The sequence below is a fragment of the Lacerta agilis genome, chromosome 1 (assembly GCF_009819535.1).
Source record: "Lacerta agilis isolate rLacAgi1 chromosome 1, rLacAgi1.pri, whole genome shotgun sequence".
Classification (NCBI taxonomy): Eukaryota; Metazoa; Chordata; class Lepidosauria; order Squamata; family Lacertidae; genus Lacerta; species Lacerta agilis.
The window spans coordinates 37,323,792-37,349,752 of record NC_046312.1 but is presented as its reverse complement, the minus strand read 5'-3'; positions in this window follow the sequence as shown (position 1 = coordinate 37,349,752).

The following is a 25,961-nucleotide window of genomic DNA, read 5'->3' as shown; positions in this document are numbered from 1 at the left end:
AACTGATAAAAAAGAAACTGACTTCATTGTCTTTTTGATGTAGCTTTCATTGACCCCCCCCCCCCCGCACACTGAAGTTATTTTCTTCATGCACAATCATTAATTCTTTCATTGCATGGCATCTGTATCCCAAGACTTTTTGATGCTTTCTGTTAAAGAAATATTCTGTTTATAAAACAACAATGGTTTATGGTGTGCAAGAATGCTTCTAGTAGAGAAGCCAGCTAAGCTTAAGAATGTTACGTTTGCTCAGCAATAAAGTCAAGCCACATTCTGGGATTTAGCTATTGAAATCCACTCACATACCAGATTAAAACCACCCACATTATCCCATCTAGATCCTGCCTATTACAAATCTAAGGTTGAAAAAGTGTCCGGTAGACTAGATCCAGAAGACCCCCAACACCTGTCAGCAACTTTGACAAGCCACCTGCCCAAGACATTGGTGTATCTCCCAGCCATCTGTAAATAAGTGCGTATAAAGTAGAGCCCTGGAGATCCAGGGCTTTCAGGGACATTGGGACTTGACTTTGGTATCAAAGATGTTGGGCAAAGACTTTGGCCCTCCAGATGTTGCTGAGTTACAACTCCCATCAGCTCCAGCAATTGTGGCCAATGGATGATGGGAGTTGTAGTTCGGCAACATCTGGAGAGTCAAAGCTTCTCATCTCCTCATGTAGGGTTCATATCATTGGCCATCTGTTGCTGGAAGATTTTCTTCTTGGAAGTCCACCACACATATTAATGCAAAATGAAAGAATTGCTCTCTCCAGGTTGCGGAGTTCCTTTCCTGTCCATGTGGTTCATCAGCAAAGTACTCCCACCATTCTCTGAGAAAGTCTCATTTGCAGAACAGATAGTCTGGCCCCTGAAATACCCATTGTGTTAGCCTCATGGCTCATAGGATCAGATTAGCCAATCAAAGTCCAGCAACTTCAATAGTTTATTGACTGAGCTGTGATAGCTTTAGGAAACTTAATTTCTGAGGTTTTACATTATCTCAGCCACATGATCCGTGTCCAGTACTTGTCTTTCTGCATTTCTTCCAGCTGCCCTTCATGTTTTGCTTAGTTCTAGAGGTACCGGAAAGAAGGGATTAAGGTTATTGAATCTGTTCAAATGAAACTCCAAATGCTAACTGAAATCAACAAAACAACTCACAATGGACTTCCAGGCACATAGCCTTGGTATTGTCTTTAATGAATGGCAGTGTCTTTCCAGGGTTTGAGACAGTGGTCTCTCCCAGCCCTACCTGGAACTACCAGGGGTTCAACCTGGGTCATTTTGGATGCAAAACATGTGCTCTGTCATTCTATTATTATTAAAAATAGGTTTTAACATACTGTGCTTTCATATCAATAAACACCTCTTTAAAAAAATAAAGCATAGATTGTCTCCAATGGCTGCATTAGTTTGAAAGCTGTAGGAATGACCTTTTGCAAATCTAGGGCAGAAAAAGTGACATGTCCAGTTGGAGAAGCAAATAGCATTACAATACAGAGCACTACATAATTCTTCCAGTCAACCAAAAAGTGTGTGTGTTTTTTTTCATAGAATCATAGAATCATAGAGTTGGAAGAGACCACAAGGGCCATCCAGTCCAACCCCCTGCCAAGCAGGAAAGGGTGTTCTAAGGGAATGCATAGCTTCATTAGGTAGCTTTCAGAACAGTTTCCCCAAGAAGAAATAAGAACATTGTTTGAGTAGTCAGACATTCATTTGTGTGAGTGGAGATTGCATTTAGGTCATGCAGGAAAAACAGTGTGTTGCCCTAGCTATCAGTAGCGCAATACTCTTTACAGCGAGTCCTACTGTGAACTAAATTCAGGCCCAGTAGGTGTACCTCTATTGTCTTCAGTGAAGCTGCACTTGCTGCCACTGAATTGGAATTGGACCCTATTCCCTATATGCTAGTTGAAAACAGAATATGCTAGCGCTAGAAGAACATGTGGGCCAATGGCTTCCCATTACCAGCTACTGTGTATTTTGTATATGCATAACTATACAGAATTGTAGAGTTGAAAAGGGTCATCTAGGTCAAGTCCTTGCAAAGTGGGAATCTTTTGGTCGATATTGCATTCAGACCCACGACCCTGAGATTAAGAGTCTCATGCTCTACCAACTGGGCTAGATAGCTAAGACATCACAGTCCTATAGTCATATAGTCCACCTATACAACTAAATAACTACTGCCGTCATTTATCTGGTGTTCCTAATGATTATTTAAAATCTTCATTTTATTTTATTTCTTCTAACAACCTCTGGAGTAAGACTCTATCACTCCCTTTTTACAAGTGGGGGAAAAGAGTGATGCCAACTAAAGCTAGCCAGCAGATTTCTAATTGACATGAGATCTAAAATATATAAGAAGAGAAGAAGAAGAAGAGTTTGGATTTGATATCCCGCTTTATCACTACCTGAAGGAGTCTCAAAGTGGCTAACATTCTCCTTTCCCTTCCTCCCCCACAACAAACACTCTGTGAGGTGAGTGGGGCTGAGAGACTTCAGAGAAGTGTGACTAGCCCAATGTCACCCAGCAGCTGCATGTGGAGGAGCGGAGATGCAAACCCGGTTCCCCAGATAACGAGTCTACCACTCTTAACCACTACACCACACTGGCTCTGATACCCAATTCTATTTCTCAATTACATCTCATTAAGAAGAGGTTGTGCATTGCAATGTGCAAGCCATGGAACGATGCTGGACTAAGTGGTGCAATGCACGAGGGTCAATAAACTGAGCTTGAATCCTGGCAAGACAGAGGCCTTGTGGGCAGTTCCTCATGTTCTCCCTAATCCATCTCTGTCACTAGAGGGCCAAGTGACCTCGGTGGCCAGGAGTGGCTCTGATCATCTGCGGCCAGCATGTAATCTGTTACTTTTCCTGGACCATAACACCTCAACCACAGTGGGCCATACATTGAGATCCCCAAAGCTTGATTACTGTGACATGCTTTATATGGGGTTGCCCTTGTATATGTGTCTGGAAATTTCAACTGGTGCACAATGCAGTGGCCAGACTGCTTACTGGAACAGATTACTGACAACATGCTACTCTGCTGCTGAGAGAATTGCATTGGTTGCCAATTTACTCCCAGGCCAGGTTCAGAGTACCTATGTTAATTCACAAAGCCATAAACAACTTGGGCCCTAAGTACATTTAGGACCCTCTGATTCCTTATGTTCTAAGATCCTTTTGTGGTTCTCCATGTTCCTGAGGTTCAGTTAGTACTCACTAGGGACTACAACTTTAGTGTGGTGAACCCTTTCTTGTGGAACTCCCTATTAAAAGAGCTTAAGCAGGGACCATCTCTCCCTCCTTTCAGACGTCTTTTGAAAACTATGTATATTGTTTAGCCAGGCCTTTACAATATGAATTTTCTCTTTTTAACCGATCAGTGTTTCTTTTACAGGTAGGTAGTCGTGTTGGTCTGCCATAGTCAAAATAAAATAAAATAAAAAACTCCTTCCAGTAGCACCTTAGAGACCAACTAAGTTTGTTCTTGGCATGAGCTTTCGTGTGCATGCACACTTCTTCAGATACCTTCTTCAAATACTTCTTCAGAGAAGTATCTGAAGAAGTGTGCACGCACACGAAAGCTCATACCAAGAACAAACTTAGTTGGTCTCTAAGGTGCTACTGGAAGGAATTTTTTTATTTTACAGTGTTTCTTTAAATTTTATGGATGCTCTTCTCTAATTTTATTTTTACTTATTGTGTATTTGCTATATTTTTATGAAAGGGTGGGTTATAAACACATAAATAAATAGATAAAAACTCAGGCTGTATTTCAAACCCATGGAAGTTTGGATTTTGCAGGTACAGGAGAAGCTTTTTTTCTGGAATAAAAAACTTTAAAATTATCTATACACTTAATCTGTTTATTTCTCTGTGAAATCCATGCATTACATTGCGCAAAATGATATGCTAAGGACTTTTTTACATAGAACAAACTTTCTACACAGACAGCACTTCTTTGTAGAAAATTGCAGGTTTCCCAAGTGGAAATGGTCATATCTCATATCTTGATGGAAAGCCAGGTGTATGTATTGCACAGTAATTTTGAGCAACTGTTGAATGTATTTATCGACGTGCAGGTTACCCATTATTCATAAAACAGATGTTAATCTTTTGTGAAGCAGACCTAGCAGCAAAATCCTGAAACTATAATATTTGTAAAGACGTTCTATGACTACTCCACTTCCTCCTCAATATGCTCAGTTTAGGATTGCTGTTCAGTTCAAATGAGTGGGCTGTCCAAGTCAGCATGGTTTGACTGAAGCTGCTGGTCATGGAATAACATCACACGGAGTCTTACATCATTCCATGGGCTGTAATAGGAAAAACTATGCTGAACTCCCACGAAACTTTGCAGCTGTATATAAAAGCATGTCAATGTGCCAGTATTCAGACTCATTACCAGTCTCATTTTAAGTTTATCAGATAACTAGATCAAAGTAGAGCGTGCAATTTTAGCAACAATTTTTGAATGTGGCTTTTATTTTCAGAACCTTGACTTCCCTCACTTCAGAAATAAAATATGGCTAATGATGATCTGGAAACTATTAACTTTAGAAAAGAACAGTTTAAAGTATTTGATTCCCCTTTGATGAAGTGTGAACACTAGACCTTTCTCCCAGAGGTGTAATTGAGATTTGCACTTTTTTAAAAAATAAGTTAGTAAGGGGAGAGGCAGGGTGGAGAGGATGAGGGAAATGATATTTTAGGTTCGTTACGTTATTTCAATGAAGAGAAACCATGAATCCAATGAGCAATCTGTTAGCAAGCCTTGAATTTTCATTTCACACCAAAGTTATCAATGCTGCATAACCTTCTTTGTTGAAAATGCCATTGATTTTGCAAACTTCAAGCATCAGTTATCTGTGTCCAGTTGGGTATTAATCATTGCTCTTTTGCTCTTTTGCAGATTTCCCCAAAACAAACCTAGTTTGGGCTTTAGTCCCAACCTTTGTTTAATTGTTGATGTTTTGGATTCTCTTTACGGGCCAAGATTTTAAAAATGCAACTATTTCTGAATGCACAAGGGGCTTTTGTGATTATCAAAAGCAGCCCCCTATCCTTTCTATCAGATGGAAACTTGCATTTGAAACTCACGAAAGCAATTTGTGATATTCAGTGAATCCAAAAACTGCTACTCTGGATACATTTTGACTGGGCTTTAATGCAAGATTCAGCACTGAGATTGCCTTGGTTGCTCTTTCTGATACCTGTGTTAGGGAAAAGGGGGAGTGTTCCCTCTCAATGCTCCTTGACATAGTCATGAATGCTGTTGGGATTGGAATAGCAGGACCAAATGGTGGGGGAAGAAAGGGATGGCCTGAACTGCAGAACCTAGATTGGAGGAAGGTTGATCTCCACTTTCTCCCCACTTTGCCACTTTGAAAAAGAAAGGAGTGATGCTGGCTCTCCCTGCTGACTCTCCTGTGGAGAGAGGAGCCTCAGTGGAGTTTGATTAGGCCTTTGATCAGTCAATGAGGGAGGCTGAACAGGAGGCATAAGCAACTGTACATGAGCCAGAACAGGAGGTTACAGTCTTGTCACCTAAAACAAGGCACCTGTTGGACATCATTGTCACTTCACTCCATTGGAGTAAATGGCCATTCCAGGTTTCTGCAGATTGCTGTTTGTTCTGATTTAGACGTAAAGAGTGGGTTTTCCCTGGGAAAGGAGTGGGGCAAGGGGGAAACCACTCGGATCCATACCTTCTAGGCACGGCAGAAGCAGAAGTGCGAACGAGCCCTCTGTTGTGTCTTGGCCTCCCTTCTCCATGGTCCATCAATCACTAAAGCTCTAACTGGTCAATCTACCCTACAACTATATAATGGTTAATAGAATGGTTTTACTTTCTTCAGTTCCATTTATGAGCCCCGTGAACTGGAATTTTGTGAGGTCATTCAGCAATCTTCAGGAATAAGTCGTAACAGTTCAATGAATCATTATACTCTTTTCTCATGCTATTTCAGTGACCCATATTTTCTATTTCCTCAGTTATTTCCCTTATCATTAAGCACGTTCTGTCCTTAGCATTTCTTCCCAAAGTACTTCTGGTCAAAACAATTTGTGCTTTTGTTATCATGGTCAATGTGATCAAACTTCCAGCAGATCAAGGAGATGTGGTGCTTCTCCATTCCTGCCAACCCTCAGACCACAATCTGGCAACTTTCCATTTTTGCAGCATTTCTCACAAAGACACCCCTTCAAGGTATTACAGTCTTGGCAAAATATGTAATATAATAAAGTCTTTGGAATGTTTGGCTGCAGCCATGGCTTTACATCTGAATCCTCCATTTGTGCTGGATTTTATTTTCAAATCAATCCCACTAGATGGTTTTATATCTTCACGGTTTTATATCATGGTTGTGAACCATCAACTGCAAAAGGTGGTAATGGCCACCACCTTGGATGGTTTTAAATGAGAATTAAACAAATAAATGGGAGATATCAACCTATGCCTGCCACAATGACTATGTTCTACTTCCAATGTCAGAGGCAGTATGCCTCTGGATACCAGTTTCTGGGAATGGTAGGTGGGCAGGTTTTGCACTCATATCCTGCTTGTGGGCTTCCCAGAGGCATCTGGTTTACCACTGTGAGACAATGATGCTGGTCTAGATGGGCCACTGGACTGATCCAGTAGGGTATTGAGTTCTTATGTCCACTGTCAGAGGCAGTATGTGTCTGCAGTTGCTGAGAATCCCAAGTGGGAAGAATGCTGGTGCTCTCAGGTCCTGCTTGCAGACTTTCTGGTTGGCCACTATGAGAACAAAATGCCAGAGTAGATGGGACTTATTCAAAAGGGCTCTTCTTATCTTCTTATGATCATCATTTAGGGAACATAGGAATATGTCATATTCTGATCCACCACCACCTTTCTAAGAAAGTAACTATGCTCAGATGCAAGGTGAATTTAACCTATAGACAGCTGTGTTTCATACCTATGGACAGCTGTGTTCTGCAGTGTACTAGGGTGCTTTTATATTGGCCCAAAGCTATTATATATCTATTGAATGTCCATGCATAATATATTATTCCTGAGTTGCATGTTTTCTATATAACCACACTGCTGCATACTAGACTGGCATGAAGAGGCATAAGAAAACCCAGACGATATTCCCCCCCCCCTGCACAAATACTGAGCCAGGCTACTTTAATTTTAAGCATGTGGATTCGGAAGAGAAATGTGCTTCTAGGTTTACCCTTGACTGTCCCTGGTGACAAATAATATAAGCTCCCAAATGTGTTTTGACCTTCCTAGGCTAAAGGCCAAATCTTCAAAGCAGTGCTGCTAAAAATGTTCCAAAGGAGATGGTTTACTAGAGTGCCACAACTCATAGCTCAGTCCTGCATGAACACCTTTGACAGCAGACGATGGCTAAACAAAAACAGAATAAGAACATGATCTCTGTAAAAGATCCCTTAAGCCCCCTTCTTTTGGGTGGGGTGGGGCAGGGGGAGGGAGAGAAAGGAAGTGTTCTGAAATAACTTCCCTTTACAGCAAGATCAGTTTAATCATAGTCAGTTTACAAATTCTAGCTTTGATTCAGAAAATCAGGGGTGATGTTATCTCACAGGACACACAATGTTTCTATATATGCCAAACTAACACATCTATCTATTTGGTACATATACCAGGCATCTCTGAACTCTCTTCTGAAAACTATATAGTAGAGAAAACAAAACTATGGAAGAATTCCAGTTTAATTTAAATAGATATTTGAGAAATAAAAACAAGGAATTTAAAAGCAGACTTGCAATATGTTTTGTACAATTATTCCCACCCCCACCCCCCGGAAATGTCTTCGTTGTGAACCAATAAATATACAGTATACCAGCCTGATAACACAGCCATCCTATGATGGCAATCCTGGCAGAATGCTAGTGAAATAGGGGGCAGAGGAAGAAAAGAAAATAATAAGGATACAAGGAAGGCTGTATTTTCATATTCTGTTTGGACAGTCACAGAAACAAAACAAAAAAAAAACCTATGCAGAGGAAAATATGTGGAAAGATGGTGGATCAACAAATATTTTGTGCAATTTAATGATTTATAAGTCAGAGGACCCTTAGGTATTATAATCCAGGGCAATCTCTGAGACATTAGTGGTTTTATTCAAAATCTCGAGTGACAAGTGACGATTCAGGCAACTGTAGAAGGGTCACGTTAATGGATCAATGCATAATGGAAGGAGGATAAAATATCAAAGTTCTGATGTTTATCTAGGATACTTATTTCTGCAACACAAGGACATAGTGAAACACCTCACAGAAACATGTTGACTTGTTCCATTGCTTTAATTCTAATGAGATAATTCTGGAGATGTATGAAGCAGTGTATATTAAAAATCCTGAACCATAACTTGAGTACCCTGATATGTGTTTATGAATTTTAGATTCAACCCTACATTTTTGCTCCACAAAAGAACGCTGATGCAGTTTCCAGAATAAAACCACAAAAATACATTAAAAACAACAATATAAAAACCAAATATCCCAAAGCTTGGGAATTCTAAGAAACCAATATATCCACTTTGAAATCAATGGTTAGAAACAGCACAGTTTTGAAAAGTTCAGTCTGCCATCTTGATTCAAAATGGCACCCAACTATATTGAAACATAGATGGTTGTTGTTGTTGTTCAGTCGTTCAGTCGTGTCCGACTCTTCGTGACCCCATGGACCAGAGCACGCCAGGCACACTTATCCTTCACTGCCTCTCGCAGTTTGGCCAAACTCATGCTAGTTGCTTCTAGAACACTGTCCAACCATCTCATCCTCTGTCGTCCCCTTCTTAATCTCAGGAACCATTGCTCCTTAATCTCAGGAACCATCATACAAAATTTGGTTACAATATCTGAAGAAGTGCCAAATACATACAAACAACTTTCCAAAATATATAGTAGATTAAAAAAATTAACTTGGTCAGTTTAAAAACACATTGCCATAGGCAAAGGCTGAAAGAGATTCAAGGCATGGTGAAATATAATAGTCCTTTGCCTCCATCCTGAAATATTAGCTATTGCTGTCTTATGAACATACTGATATATATTTAATAGTATATTTCCCCCACGTTATCAGCCTCAGAAATTGAAATGAAAACTGTATGTACTCCCTCAAATTTTCTATTCCTTTGCCATGTAGCTGAGCAGGGTCCTGGCTTCCTGCTGGTATCCTGTAGTCATTCAGAAACATGGAGTTTGGAACCATTTTACAATTAGCAGGGGCTAATGTTTTACTCTAAACCTAGACAGGACATACTATGTCTTCAGATGCTATTTTCGCATTACAGGAGAGGGTATTAGCTGATCACTGATATTAGTTTTCTACTGAAAGATGCACAGGCATGCTATATTATGGCATGAAGAAGGGGAAGGTTTTCCCTTAGGCAAGAAAGGTTGATACAAGATTATAATGAATAAAGGAAAGATAGCTGTCTAAAATTCAGGAACTATTAGAATTATAGAACTGCAGCGTTGAAAGGGATCCCGAGGGTCATCTATCCCAGCCTCTTGCAATGAAGGAAACTCAACTGATTCATACATGCCAGGTGGCCATACAACCTGCTTAAAAACCTCCAATGTAGGTGAGAGCACCACCTTTTGAGGGAGTCCATTCCACTGTCGAATAACTCTTACTGCCAGAAAGTTCTTCCTGATGTTTAGTCGGAATCTCCTTTTTTTGTAACTTGAAGCCAGTGGCTTGGTCCCTACCCTCTGGAGCAGGAGAAAACAAGCTTGCTCTATCTTCCATGTGACAGCTCTTTAGATACTGGATACTATTAATTATGTCACTGACTACTGAGATTGCATATTTAGCTGAGAATAGGCAGTGCTGGATCCAGGAAAATAGGTACTCAATGAAATTCATTAACCTCTCTGTTATTACTCAGATGGTGATGTACCATCAGTAGTGACCCATGTGGCAGTGTAAGCAAGGCACTGATGCTCTCACAGCTTCTGAATGCTTACAAGATGGGCAGGGGTGAGGTACAGGGAGCTTGTGGCTGTCCAGTGTGTCTGACACACTTGTTGTTACATGCCTGCAGAGCTCAGGGATCCTACCTTAGAAAGCCAAGAAAGTAGTGGTATCCCACCTATGCCATCACATGACGGATGTGGGTAGCGCTGGACTTGCCGATTGGAAGGTTGGCGGTTCAAATCCCCACGACATTAGGTGCTGGGGGTAAAACGTCTATGCAGAAAACAGTATTCACTCAGTATTCAAGAAAATGGTACTATACGTGACATGGCCTTGTTTTAGTTATGTATGCTCAATATTTTATTTTATTTTTTAACATGAAAAAACAACAACAACACTAAGACTTTGCCTCCTCAAGAATGGTTGTGCAAGTGGTGTGTTACTTCTGGTGTTACTTCTATGACTTAAAAAGAAAACACAGTAATATAAAATATAATTTTGAAGTGCCTCTTTTGGTCTTCATGTGAAGTTCAGAAAGAAGATGGAAAGAATACTTCCTCTAAAATAAAACCAAGATATTTGAATACCTCTTGTTTACAGTCTTTAGAATAAAGTAAGGAAGGAAGGAAAGAAGAAGGAAGGAAAGAAAGAAAGAAAGAAAGAAAGAAAGAAAGAAAGAAAGAAAGAAAGAAAGAAAGAAAGAAATCCTTACGCCTGGATTCAGAATCTCTCAGAACAGCTCGGTAAAGCATTGACCCTCATCTGAGCATTACCTTAAACATTACAAGCTCCACTGGCTCCTTCCTTGTAGAGCATTTTTGAATTTCCAAATGGAGCAGAGGGGCAATATTATTGCAAGGCTTGAAACTGACCATAGCAGACACTTTTAGATTTAGCAATGCATTGTAATGAAGCGCCAGCCTGACAGGCTGACAATGAACTTTCACAGTGTAAGGGGCTTATTCCCTCCAGTAGATTGCCCGTTCTTTGAAGTGTGCATGAATGAGTGTCTGTCAGTATATCTATTCCACCAGCAAACATTCAGATAATACTTAAGGAAACTACAGTCTTAGAGCAGGAAGTACTGAAATATTAATTTTTTTGCTTCTCTTCACAGTTATGTCTGACTTCAGATTTGATTTGATTGTGTTTGCACACCTAGCTGTCTTTGGTGTTTGCAGAGATGTTGTGTCAGGGAGTTTTCTTATACAGTCATCCTTGAGTTGTCTGTTGAACTTCCCCTATTGAATTCTGGCTCCACACAGGTGATAGCAATTTAACTGACTTATTTACAAGGTTATATACAGTTCCCTGGAAGAGCTCTTTACACAGGCCTGCTTGCTGTTTCTCCTAGAAGAGATAAAAGGCAGGGAAAAGTCTAGAGGTTACTAAGCTGTACCCAAAGAGACAGCACACACTTAATTCACTCTCAGAAACCAGAATACAACATGGCCTTGATTCAGAAAAGGAGAGCCAAAATAACCAGGGGATGGATAAACACCCGATTAAGAAAAGTTTAAACATCTGAATTTATTAAGTTTAGGAAAAGGGGGTAAGTTGAAGTGGTGTAACAGAAGTGTATAAAATATGTTTGGGGTGGAAAAAGTACCGTAAATTGAAAGGTGTTTCTTCTTCTTTCACAATGCTAGAACCCAATGTAGTAGTAGTAGTAGTAGTAGTAGTAGCAGCAGCAGCAGCAGCAGCAGCAGCAGCAGCATTTATTTATACATACATACATACACACACATACCCCACCCATCTGGCTGGGTTCCCCCAGCTACTCTGGATGGCTCCCAGTCAAATATTAAAAATAGAATGAAACATTAAAAACTTCTCTAAACAGGGCTGCCTTCAGATGTCTTCTAAAAGTCAGATAGTTGTTTATTTCCTTGACATCTGATGAGAGGGCTTTCCACAGGGCGGGCACCACTACCGAGAAGGCCCTCTGCCTGGTTCCCTGTAACCTCACTTCTTGCAGTGAGGGAACTACCAGAAGGCCCTCGGAGCTGGACCTCAGTGTCTGAGCTGAGCGATGGGGGTGGAGACGCTCCTTCAGGTATACTGGGACGAGGCCGTTTAGGGCTTTAAAGGTCAGCAGCAACACTTTGAATTGTGCTCAGAAACATACTGGGAGCCAAAGCAGGTCTTTCAGGACCCGTGTTGTATGGTCTCGGCGGCCACTCCCAGTCACCAGTCTCGCTGCCGCATTCTGGATTAGTTGTAGTTTCCAGGCCACTTTCAAAGGTAGCCCCACATAGAGCACATTGCAGTAGTTCAAGTGGAAGATAACTAGAGCATGCACCACTGTGATGAGACAGTCTGTGGGCAGTTGGGTATTAGCCCTTGTACCAGATGGAGCTGGTAGACAGCTGCCCTGGGCACAGAATTGCCCTGCACCTCAATGGACAGCTGTGAGTCCAAAATGGCTCCCAGACTGTGCACCTGGTGCTTCAGGGGCACAGTTACCCCATTCAGGATGAGGGAGTCCTCCACACCTTCAATGAACCCTGGTCTCCCAGGTCCTAAGCCAACACTTGTACCACTACACCACATAGGTTCTCACTTGTTCCTGTGTTTCTCTTCCATGTCAAACCTGCAAATGGTATGACCTCTTTAAAACTGTTGGGAAAAACTGAAAGGGGGTATCACAAATTCCCATGCTTCTTTCCAATGCAGGCAACCCAGCATGCCACAAAGATCACTATCCAAACTCTGCTTGAAGACCTTCAATGTGGCATAGCCCACCACACCAATGGATTATCTACTGTATTGTTTATAAATTTTCAATTCCACTCTTCCTTCCAACAGAGTCCAGGCTGGCAAATAACAAAATGTAGAATAGTACAGTCATACCTTGGATCCCGAATGCCTTGGTATTCAGAAGTTTTAGCTCCCAAATGCCGCAAACTCAGAAGTGAGTGTTCTGGTTTGCGTAGTTATTTGGAACCCAAACAACCAACAGGGCTTCCGCGGCTTCTGATGGGCTGCAGGAGCTTCCTACAGCCCATCAGAAGCCGTGCTTTGGTTTCCAAACATTTTGGAAGTGGAATGGACTTCCGGAATGGATTCCGTTAGACTTCCAAGGTATGACTGTAGTATTGGGGGGGGGACCTATTTCAAACAACAACAACAACAACAATACTTAAAGCAATCACATATCTTCATGGTTACTAATTTCAGGTTTGCCATGACTGGTCTCTTTCAGCCATCAAATGCCTGGGTAAATAGGAAATGTTTTTCAGTTTCTCCTGAAAATTGGTGATGAAGGAGATAGATGCACCTCACCAAGAAGAACACTCCACAAACAGGGAACTGCCACTGAGAATGCCCTGTCACAGTCAACACCAACTGGGCAGCAGTCAGAGGTGACACCACCAACAGTAATTCATCTGGATGATATTGGGGAAGGCACTCTTTTAGGGACTTGGACCCCAAAGCCATTTAGGGCTTTGTATGCCAGTACTAACACCTTGAATTTGGTCTAGTAACTCACTGGCAGCCAGTGCAAAGCTGTCAGGACTGGTCCTATTAGGTTGCCCAAGTTACCAACCTTGCAGCCACATTCTGTACTACCTTGCAACCTCTGGACCATCATCAAGGGCAGCCCAACAAAGAGTGCATTACAGAAGCATAACTGGGAGATGACATAGAGCATGGACAACGGTTTTCAAACTGCTCTGGCTGTTAATAAGTCTATCCATGTATTCAACTGAAATCTATTCTCCAGTAAGCCCATATATATAGGTTTGCACTCTGAGTCAGCAATGAGCAAGTTTTTGGCTACTCCTAGGTGACACTCCTTCAAGTATTATTATTATTATTATTATTATTATTATTATTATTATTATTACATACATACTCCACCCATCTGACTGGGTTTCCCCATCATGTCTTCCCTTTAAGCTTTTCCAGAACCATTCTCTATAAATTTGTATTTCTGCTGAACCTGTTCCTGCTTAATGTCCCTGTTGACTCATTCTCATAACGTTGGAGTTATGAGTTCATGGAAGCTATGGTTCTTTGCTAGCCCAGATGGATTTTTCCCACAGTCTCCAGTGTTTGTGTAAATACGGCTGCTGTTGCCAGATATGCATGGAGAAATCTTTGGCAGTGTTCATGTTTGTAAGAAAGGGTCATCCAGCTCATTAATTGCAAGCATACCTTGTAATCGTGCATACCATAGCACGCCTTTCAAATCTGGAGGAGCACTGTGCAAAAGAGTAGCATGCTCTCCTAATATAGAGTACAGACAACTCATGTGTTGAATCATGGTGAAATCAAAACTGGAAGAACGAATGGCTAGCCCTATGCAGAATGGTTGTGTGAAGTGGCCCTAAGCTGATATATGATCCTTAGAACAGAAAAAATATATATATTTAACAATAGCAATATTGTTTTCACTGCTGTTGCCCCTCTAGGGACCATCTATAGTCAGACTCTATCCCTATCTATCTCCCCCCCCCCTTTAACAGTGTGCAAGGTGCTCACCTGCTTATCACGTGCAGACATTTAAACAAGTAATCTATCTAAGGGGAAACAGATTTTATTTGCCTCAGTGCAAATCTGTCTCAAGCAGCCTTCCACTATCCCACTTCCTCACTCCTTCCTACAGACATATTCCTTCATGCTCCAAGGTCTCCAAGTATCCCTATTTTCCATACAAACAGCATCCTGGTTGTATGAGTTGTACAGGAAACAAAACACACAGCATTACAGAAACATACTTTTGACCCCCAAAGTTGGAAGGTCCCTGGCCTATAACTGACAGGCACGCTTCCTTCATCTGTATACAATGTGTGTTGCAGAGCTTATTCACATAACTAAGTGGATATGAGAAATTGTGGGTTGGATGGGGGGAGGCGGCAGCATACAAAGTAAATGTAGGTTCACTTCCAAATTAGGGATGCTGTAGGAAATCAGATGAATGGTGATAAGTTGACCTGACAGTTTGGTTGAGAAGTTAAATCTCACTAGGATTGCTTCTTCATGGGTAACAACAATGAAAACGAAAACAGAAGACTAGTTCAGGTGGTTTGTGGGCCCCATGAAATCACAGGAATCTGCCTTGCACCAAATCAGACCTTTGGGTCTACTAGCTCAGACTTGTCCACACCGATTAGTAGTAGCTGCCCAGGGTTTCAGACAGTGGTTCTTGGAGCCCAGCTTTATGGCATTGCTTTCTCTCTAGCTTTGATGAACTAGACTAGTTCTCAGCTGGTTTCAAGCTGAACTGAAAGCTGAAACTTTCAGCTGGGTCTATTTTTTCACCTACAAAAAAAAATATGCCTAACCCTTTTAGCCTAGGGAAACTGAGCTAGTTTCTTAAAGGCTAGCCCTACCCTTTTTAAATTTAAACTGATTTCCCCACTAGATAGATCAATATTTTGTGGAGCTATACACTTCACTGCTGCAATGTGCAGACCTTTTCTGAGCCTTAAAAAAGAAGAAGGGGGGAGCATGAACAGCAAGTGTTAATGCTGTGTGAATATTTTTTTTAAAAAAATCAGATTGACTTGATGAACTCTCCTGTAAATGCCTTAAAAGTGATATTTGGGTGTATCCTCAATGTTGTTCATGACGTCATGTAATAACAGCCAGCATATGGGCAAAGATTATAATGCATATACTATAGAATGTACCTACAATCATCTGGAAATGCAGCCGTTATCTGATCACATCTGCATGCATTTAAATCACATAAGGGGTAGATTCAAATGACCAGTCAAGTAGTATTTGATAAGCAATTAATAAACTACTCACCATGTGAGTCAGGATGCCAGTCATCTAACAAGAGGTATGGACGGACGTAGTACTTAAAAGGGGCCTGGAGAACAGAAGTACTTTTCTGAATTTGGGCCAAACATATTTTGAGGATTTCCAGTCACTTTTGTGCTTCTTTTTCTAAGGGTCCTAGCGAATGAGTCATTCAGCAACAATGTTATTTCAACAATAGTTACCAATTTAAGTTTAGATGTGCAACTGTGTATAAAAACAAGAGTATGCCACAAAAAAATAGCTACATGGTCTAGTGCAGCCTTCCCCAACCTTTCCCAATGGTCATCCCTGACCATTAGCAATGCTTGGTTGGTCTTATGGGAGTTGTAGGCCAAAATATCTCAAGGGCACCTGGTTGGGGAAGACTGCTTTAGTCATAAGAGCTGGAAGAACATTTACTACTTCAGAAAATAAATCCTAGATGATAAATGCTGTGGGTTTTTTGTTTTAGTAACTTGTATCAGCAATCTGCATTTGAGAAAACACTAATCAGCTCTCTGCAATCGTGGTGCATCAAAGGCAATCTTGTACATTGAGTTCAGTCAGGACTGGTTCCCCCTGTGCCCCTCAGATAAATATTACTATAAATATAGAGTTTCTGACAATAGTTTCTGCACCATGTGTCTGGACTCTTACCTCTCTGGAGGCACCATTACAAAGTCAAAATTAATCAAAAGAAAATAAAGGAAACCCCAGTGTTGATTTTCAAAACTGAAATCCAACAGAATCGCTGCTAAAATAACATAACTGCCTGATGCAAAGCCTACAAGTACAAGGAAATTCTGAGTTAGGGCAGATGCTGTAACCTTAACGCAACCCTGCCGAGCCGACCAATTGCATACATATGGTATGTAAACTAACCTGCTGCTCTGAGACTCTCTGTCAGAGGACCATATGTCTTGTAACAGGGAGGCAGAGGAGAGCTAAGTGTAGGGGGTATTGGAGATTGTCTATGTTCAGAATGTCTTCATGTCTGATTGGATTACATTAACACCTTCATGCTACCGTAATATTTCCTGCTTCTTAACTCTGGTCTCCCCTTAACCCTGTACTGTTGAATTCAGTACGGCTACACCAAGTGCAACAGCACAGGGCCTTTTGCCGAAATAAATCACGCACCGCAAAACATCCTGAGCTTACATAAACATTTGATTTTAGGCATTTTCTGTCAAATAACCCAGCTGCCTTTTTATTCATAAAGGCGAGCGTATATTATCATGCCCTTCTGCAAAATGCAGAAGTCCTGATTCCGATTCCACCACCTGCCCTCCTGGAACCTCAGAGTGTTTTTAGCTCCGAAGAAACTCTATATTTTGTCCTACCGGATGTGGCAAGGGGCTCTACAGTGCATGTCAGGCTTGAGCAGCAACATTTCTCAGCTTTGTTCTTTCCACCACTTCGACTATCCTCTGGACAATTCGGCGCAGATTAACACAGCCCATTTTCCTGTAAGCAGTAACACAAACCAAGATGTGTCTTTTACTCCATTAAATATTAATTCACATCATTTAATATTAAAGAGGTTGCATTCCTACCGCTCCCCCTCCTTCCCCCCACACTTCTCCTCTGATCCATATAACCCATTTCTGAGTGTCTCTCATATATATATATACACCGGTATATAACATATATATATTACAAGGCCCATTGTATGACCGGGGGGGGGGGCATTGTTAATTCTCCAAGGAGGCTGAAGATGCCAATTGGATCAGTGAACTGCTTCAGCTGCATACACAGAAGAAACATACTGAACAAAACGCTGAGGAGTGAGGAGGAAATTGTTCATCAATTGAGAACACACAGCAAGATGCCAGTTTATACCAGAATACCTATAGCACAGCCATAGAATACATCTTAAATATGTAATATATGCTTTAAGAAATGGGTGGTCATGCCAAGGGATGTTGGAGAATTGTGACAAAAACTGAAACGGGATCAGAAATTGCTGGTGTTCGCTCATTTGTCCCGTGCCCAGAATGGAAAGCAATCCAGCAAACACAATTGGTATTTGCAGTTGCTGTTGCTTTCATTCTGCAAATGATACCTTGTTCGTTACGTTGCCCCCACTCGCCTCCATCGGTATTGCGTTTCCCTTGAAGTGAAATGAATGGGTGTGGAAGGACATGATGAAAAACACAGTTTACAGGATTTGTGGAATTAATTACCGGTACTCATGTAATTTTGCCACAGGGTACAGCAAAATAATGTGACTTTTGGTGGAAGGCAAACTGCAGTGGGACAGAAACAGTGCTGCATGCAATGAATAGAGGGCAGAAAGGAAAGCGCTGCCTTCATCCATCCCCACTCAGGCTACAGACTTGTCAGACCTACCTTATTTTTTAATGGAACCCCATGATCTATCAATGAAGCAGAGTGTCTTAAGATGATATTTTTAGTATTTCTCTTTGGGGATTTTAGACCTAACTATATTCAATAACTTTCATGAAAAAGCAGGATATAAAAATGAAAAATAAAATAAACAAACTGTTGAAGAACTATCACTGAGTCTTCTCACATCCCCAACCTCCCATGTTTCTGCACAAAACCCAGTGTATGCTTTGAAATGGGGTGACAAATGCTTTTTCACATCTGTACTGAATCATGATAATATTAATAAAATCAAAGGGCCCTGGGTACCTAAGATATCCCCTTAACTTTCAAATGGGCAGGGGAGCAGGAAGCAGAAAAGCAGGCACCACCATTTCCTCTTGGGTTAATAAGAAAGATTCCTAACTGAGGGTCCATTAGTACTTAACAAAATTTGATAGGCTTCGATGTACATATGATGGCAATGTATGCCAATTAACTCCCACTTTTCTAATGCACCTCCATTCACTCACTCTTGTGGCCTATAGGCTGACAGAGGGGGATAAATGAGGAGTTCTCTCAGATTTGTTGCCAACAACAGATGGTGCTAAGAGCCCAGGCAGTGAGTTGGCAAATCCCTCTCCCTCCCATTTCCTCATTCCCCAAGCTCTGTAACCAATTTAGCCTTTGGAGCTGGCATTGCTCCGACCATTCTGACTCAATTCCCAACCTAGGCTTGCTAGCATGCTACTCAATATGCTACTGGTTAGCCTGAGGACTGCTAATCACGGATTCTTTCAAATGCTATGAGAATCAATTAGCACTGGGGGGGTGGGGGGAAGAAGAATTAAAGGCCATGCCCTTAATAAGCAAATCAGAGCAGAAAGAGATCCCTTGTTTAAATACAGTGTCTTCCCAGGATGCTTGAGGTTGCGAACTACATTGCCCAATACAGTTACCAGCACAGCCACTCAGTGTTTTGTTTTTTTAAATAAGGAGCATGGTGCTAAACTTCTGCAACACCTTTCCTGGGTCTGGTTCTTCCATTCAAATTAAAGTTTGCTTTGTTGATTGGCCCCAGTTTATAGATTCATTTATTTATTTCTCCCCTGGGGTTACAGAACAGCTTTCTTGGCATCATGCGGATTTTGGGAAGGCCAGGGATGCTATGGGGAGAGGAAAAGCGCTGCTGTATTAAAAGCAATTAGCTTTAACCAAAGAGTTAAGGCAAGCTTGTTGGCTGAGAAGTGAAGAAACTTCACCTGGCAGGGTTGCCTGTGTCAAAGGGAAAAATACTGTAACTATGGATACAGCGGCTAACTGAAATATAATTCACCCACCAAAAAGGCCCGAGCAAAAGGAAACAAATCACTTTGCCACCAAAGCCTTGGATATCAAACTCCCGGCATTAGGCCAAAAACGGAAACCCTTTCAACGGAGAGACTGACAGGCACGTAAATTTCAACAGAAAATTTTGCAGCATGAATGTCTCTTTTTTAGTGTTGTGTTTCTCCTGAGAGACTTTGTGTGTACAATAGGATGTTTTCTCGTGGATTTTTTCAGCTCCATTTCAGACACAAAAGACAGCCTGCTCCCCTTCAAGTTCTCAAAAGCTTCATTCAGAGCAGCATTCAATAAAATCTGAAATAGTGGAAGCGCAGATACATTAGAAGATTCTGAATGGAGAAAAATATGAGATGACTGCTATTGGGATGCCATAAAGTTACACAGGGAATTCTCTGTCTAATTCTAAAAGATGGCAACTCATAGATTTGAAGTTTTGCATTTTGGCATACAAAAATAAAAGGTCGCAAGGTTGACTCCATACCCCTACTTCTGAGTCAGTGCAATACAGCTGAATAACTGATTTAAGTTTACTGCGACGCCTGCACTGATGCTACTTGGCAACTGAAATTTTATGATTTTATTGTTTTCTTTGTACTGTATATCACCCTGAGAACTTTATCTGAGAGGCAGGCAAAAAATCTAATTGATAAAAATAAGTAATAAAATGGGTCCAGTTTCTATTTAGTGAAGGTGAACAAATCACTGTCTCTCAGATTCGGTTTGTATCTAAGCCACTGGAATCTCCAGCTCTGAAGGCACATTAAAGAATTGTAAAGGACTTGGCAAGGCAAAGATGATTAAGGGGTTGAAGCAACTTGTTGACAAGAAAAGGCTAAACCACATGGGAGCAGTTTTTGTCAGTGTCAAACAGAACAGTAAGGAAAGGTGCAGCTTCCACTCCCTTCACGTTGCATTCTTGAATATAATCCCACATTTTTGGTATCTTTCTTTTAGACAACAAACTGATATAGATGCATGCTATGTATTTAATGTACTGTATGGTTCGGCCAACAGTGCAGTTGATTGGCAGTAGATTCTGGGCAAAGAAAGACAAGGCCTTCTTCCACACAAAACAAAATGAATCCCCAGAATTCATTCTCGTAAGATGTGATGGTGGCCGGACAAGTGGATTATAGAAATCCACAGAGTGCGGGACTATCAATGGATGTTAGCTACATGCCATCACCACTGAGGCCTAGGAGTTATGGGGCTAATGCTTCCATAGCCTATTTGTAGGCTTCCTAGAGGCATCTGTAAATGAGGGTGATGGACTAGATGGGAAAGGAGGGGTATTCTAATGCTTGCCCACTTCTAATAAGGTGGAATAACACTACTATTTAAAATCTGGTCACACGTCTGCTGTACTTGCATGTCATGATTCCAGATATGGGCAGGCATCTCAACTGGGGACAGTGTAGCTCCCAATCTGTCTCTATGACATACATGGCACGTAAAATTGGTGTCGAGGAAAACCTGGGGAGAGAGCCCAATAGGCTAATGAACTATGTTGCACGGTTTCAGCCCATCTCTAACAAAATCCTGGAAAACAAAATCTAGGTGGATAAATGTCACATTTGGGGACAATAAATTAAACAGTAGTGCCAGTGAACAAAGCAATTTGTCAAAGAGCAGCCAGATTTGGAAAGTGAACCATTATGCTCACAGAACGCAATATGCAAAAAGAATTTATTCCAGTGTAATATGTTTTCAGCATAAGGAAGAGGTCAGAGAGTGTAACTTCTAGCATGACTTGGCACAGAGATTTGGGCCTAGTCTATTAATCAGAACCAATGGATAAAGGCAATGGCCCATGCCCATAAAAGCTCAGTATTATAAAGAATAGCAATGCCGATACTTCAATATACAAAGAACTCAATGAATGCAATTATCATATCTTTGAACAGTGAAATTTCTTCTACTTTGGGGCATGAGCTCAATCCCAGAAGTCCTCCATTTCAGTCAATAGCAAAAAAAAGCCTGAAGTTTTTACTTTAAGTGCTCTGTGAGGGGCAATTCATATGTTGGTTTTGTCAGTCAACACACCACTATTGAGAGTGATATCTGTGCCTAAACTTCCACAGAAACATAATGTGTGATTGCTTCTCTCCCAATGCATATACTGCAGGGCTCCATATCAATACTGAAAACACTTCATTATAACAGATGGATATATAGTCTCTATGCCGGAACAGAGATCACTGAAATTATCTTCTGATTCAAAAATTCATCACATCTCATTTTGTAGAGTCACAGAATTGCATAAGATGGCACCTTAGTTAACACAGCATGGACCAGATTGCAGCAGCAAGACTGAGGGGAGTCTCAGTGGACCTTTAGGCTGATCTGTCTTCAGGGAGTAACGCAGCCCAAAGGATTTCAAGTGATGCTGAAGGCTGACCCAGAACATTTTCTAGTTGAAATGTGCAGCTCAAAGCAGCATACCAATTGTATGCTCACACCAGCCCTGTGAGGCAGGTTAGGCTGATAGACTGTCCAAGTGTCACCTAGTGATGAGTGCCATGGCTCAGTGGGGATCTTAAACCTGAGTCTCCTGGTCTCTGTCCAATGCTCTAAGCACTACTACATACCAACTCACTTAAAGCACTGTAAGTCCATCCAGCCTGCTTAGAGAGCTCTGAAAAAAGATGGAAGAGAAGTTCCTTTGGGAACATGTCTCACATTCACTTACTGGATACATATATGGATCACTTTGGTATGCTATGGGGACTTTAACTCAGTCTGTGGGTTTCTGTTCCCTCTTCTTCCAACCAGCCCCTTCCAACACTCTCTGGAACTGTTTTGGTGGGTTATATAGAAATAATGAAGAAGAAGAAAAAAAAAAACCCTCAAAATACCTTCTCAGTAACTGTCTTGCTGCTGAGGTCTGATAAACAATGGGACTATTAGCAAGAACGCATTATCATGCCTGGTGATATTTCATAGGGTATTTGACAATCCATAGGGGCTGCTTCTGCTGCTCCATAAATAAGATATACTATTTAATGGGTCTCTTTTATCATACACATCATGGTGAATCTACAAGAACATCACTTAACTTGGCCTATCCATCTTTCACCCACCACGTCCTCACAGACATCAACAAACTGAAATAACATGTTGGATTTTCTATTATGAATATGTATTTTTTGTACTTTACATGCTCAATTTTGCTTCCTCCCCATCAGGTCAGGTAGTGCCCGATATATTATGAAGAGTGATTGACTGAGGGAGTGTAGTTCTCAGACACCTGAGGGGTTATGTAAAACACTGTGGAACCAAGTGATTGTGAGCTATAGTCCACACACTTTTAGCTGTAAATTTACCCCGTCAGCTAGGTACACTGGAAATACATATTATGCTAATGCTCTCTTGCCCTCCCTCAAGAAACTCCCTCCGCAGAGATGCACTGTACCTATGACATGACATGCTTTCTCGGATACAGTTTTGTTATACATAAAACAAGCCAACATGCAAATTTGAATATTCCATTCTATCAACCCATTAGTCATGAACTCGTTAAAATAATGCATCAAATGAACTGTGTTGCAATGTTTTAAGGACAAGGGATTGGGCGTTTTGCAGCCACAAACTAATAAACTTCTATAGCTTTTCATGGCAATGTACCTCTGCTGAAAATAGCTCCAAGCTTGGTCTTGAGATTAGTATAAATGAATTCTTGCTCATATTGGTTAATGTGAATTTTTGTATCAATTTTATTTTATTTATATATATATATATGTTGCAACGTCTTCTCATCATTATTATCATTTCTATGTATAGCCTGCCTTTGATTTCAACAGGGCCTCAGGACAGTTTACAACTTATCAGATTTGGCTCTGATCCACTGGCTCTGAGATGCTGAGGGTTGAACCCAGGACTTTCTGCCTGCAAAGTGACTAAATTGCAGTCTCTTCCCATGTATGCATGTAAAGTAGTACACAAGAATACAGTGGTACCTTGGTTCTCAAATGGCTTAGTTGCTGAACAAATCGGCTCCCGAATGCCGCAAACCTGGAAGTTAAGTGTTGTGAATGTTTTTTTTGGAAGCCAAACGTCTGACATGGCTTCTGATTGAGTGCAGGATGCTTCTGCAGCCAATCAGAAGCTGTGCCTTGGTTTTTGAACGGTTTTGGGAGTTGAACAGATTAAGTTCGAGAACCAAGCTACTACTGTATACTCATTATAGCACGAAACCTTTCATGCTCGCTTCCTGAGAAACTTATGACTATTTGCCTCACATAGAAGAAGAGTTTGGATTTGATATCCCGCTTTTTACTACCCGAAGGAGTCTCAAAGCGGCTAACATTCTCCTTTCCCTTCCTCCCCCACAACAAACACTCTGTGAGGTGAGTGGGGCTGAGAGACTTCAGAGAAGTGTGACTAGCCCAAGGTCACCCAGCAGCTGCATGTGGAGGAGTGCAGACACGAACCCGGTTCCCCAGATTACGAGTCTGCCGCTCTTAACCACTACACCAAACTGGCTCCCATCTTCTGCAGTGAAGACAGGAACAATAATTCATTCAGCTTTCTTCTTGTAATCTCCTTACCTTTATTTAGCACATCTTTTACTCCCTATTCATCCAACAGTCCAACAATCTCCCTTGCCAGTTTCCTGCTTCTGACATATTTAAAGAAAGGTTTTGTTGTCGTTGTTGCTCCTAATGGTTTTAGAAACATAGTCCTCAGAATCTATTTTTGCATCTCTCATGGCAGTCACGGGGAACCTGTGGCCCTGTAATGGAGTGTTTCAACCACAAGTTGTACAGTAGTCCAGGGCCTGATTCAGTATCTCAGAAAATGACTCAATTCGACTTGGACCAATTTGGAAAGAGCCTATTTTGGCTCAGATCTGCCTGGCTTCAGAAAATATGAAGATGCCAATATATATATATCTGTAGCTCTTGAAACGTCTACCTCAACTGTCGGGAGTATTAAGTCTCTGAATATCATTTCCAGGAAATTATAAGTGAGGAGAGTGCTGTTCAAGCTTCCCATAGGCATCATAGGTCTTTGGCCTGATTCAACTGGCTCTCTTAATGTTCTTATTTGGATTCAGATTCTAACATATTTTGGGTACTAAATAATAGAAAACCATAGAAGAAAATGTAGACTTTAGAGAAGAGAATAAACCACTTCATTTGTATATAGTTTCCCACACTTTAAAACTACTGTCATGGGCATTTATCTCTCTTTTAACTTCACCTTCTATGTAGGAGACCCCTCCCATCCCACTTAATTCAGTTTGGCTCGCTACCTTCCATACAACACTTTAAGCTATTTATCTCCAATCATACACTCCAGGGCTCCATTTTAATATTGTTACGTTAAGTTCTGAGGATTAAAATACGCAGTTGCATAGCTCACCTGGTGGTACAGAATGACCTGAGACATAATCTCATACAACCTGATATTTAAAGCTGGAAAAGCAAATAATCTGCAAGCAAAAGTCTTCAGAAGTCTGAGAATGTTCAACTACATCCGAACCATACTACAGCTCTCAACCCACAATTAGTTTATCATAGCGGCATGATGAATCTTTTTCATCTATACAGCCACAGTACAACGTGGATTACTAGACAGTTTGGCAAACTTACATGGCAATCAGTGAGAATCCTTAAGAAATGGTTTCTAAAGTAAAAACAGTTGTGACGGTGAACCTAAAGAATCAAATGATGACTGTAAATAAAATTCTAGGTTAAGGTGACAATCAGTAAAGTCTAAAAGGGTTGTACTGTATGACTTCCAGGGTCCCTTCCAAATATATGATTCTGTGAGTATTGTTCTGATCCATTTTGCTGCAAAAGGTGTCTTTAGATGGACTTTTGGATAGTGGAGTTGAATTACAAATTAGTTGTTTTTTTAAGTACATAAAAAGCAATGAGTAGGGTAGTTCCCCTAAACTCTTATCTCTTCCAAAGCCACTGGCAGCATGTGTGGCACAGCTATATACCAGATAATCATATGGTTCTGCCAATGTGGCAAGAGCAGAGCTTAGGAGTCGGGCCCATTATACCGTATCCTATAAGCTGATGCTTCAGTGCAGTTGCTCACAGGAATGGAATTCCTTTATGGTCTTGATTGGGGGAGGGTGGAACCTATGGCACTCCAGATGTTGCTGAAATACAACTCTAACCAGCAAGCATGGTCAATGGGCAAGGATGATTGGAGTTCTAGTGCAGTAACAACTGGAAAACCAAAGGTGCCTCACCGCTGCCCTAGATGAAGGGTGGGTAATCACAGGACCTGGGGCCAAATGTGGTCCTCCAGGCCTCTCTAGCCACCCTTCAGGACTGTCTTCAGGCCATATCGCCTCCTAGGCCTGCTCTGTGTCCACTCCTTGTTGCTGGATTTTGCATGGCTGGAATGTGTCCTTGGATCGTGCTGATGTCTCTTGCTTGCCTGGATGGAGGATGCTGAGATGTGTTCATGTGCATCTATTGTAGTAGTCTCGTTGCTGAGCAGCAATGTTCAGAGCTCAATAGAGTGGGAGACCAGCCAACCAGAAGAGTCTCTGAGGTGTACTCGCCAGGAGGCAGAGTCAGCATCCAAAGTCTTAGGGCCAGGGAAATAGCAATCTATGTGGTCAAACAGTCCAGGG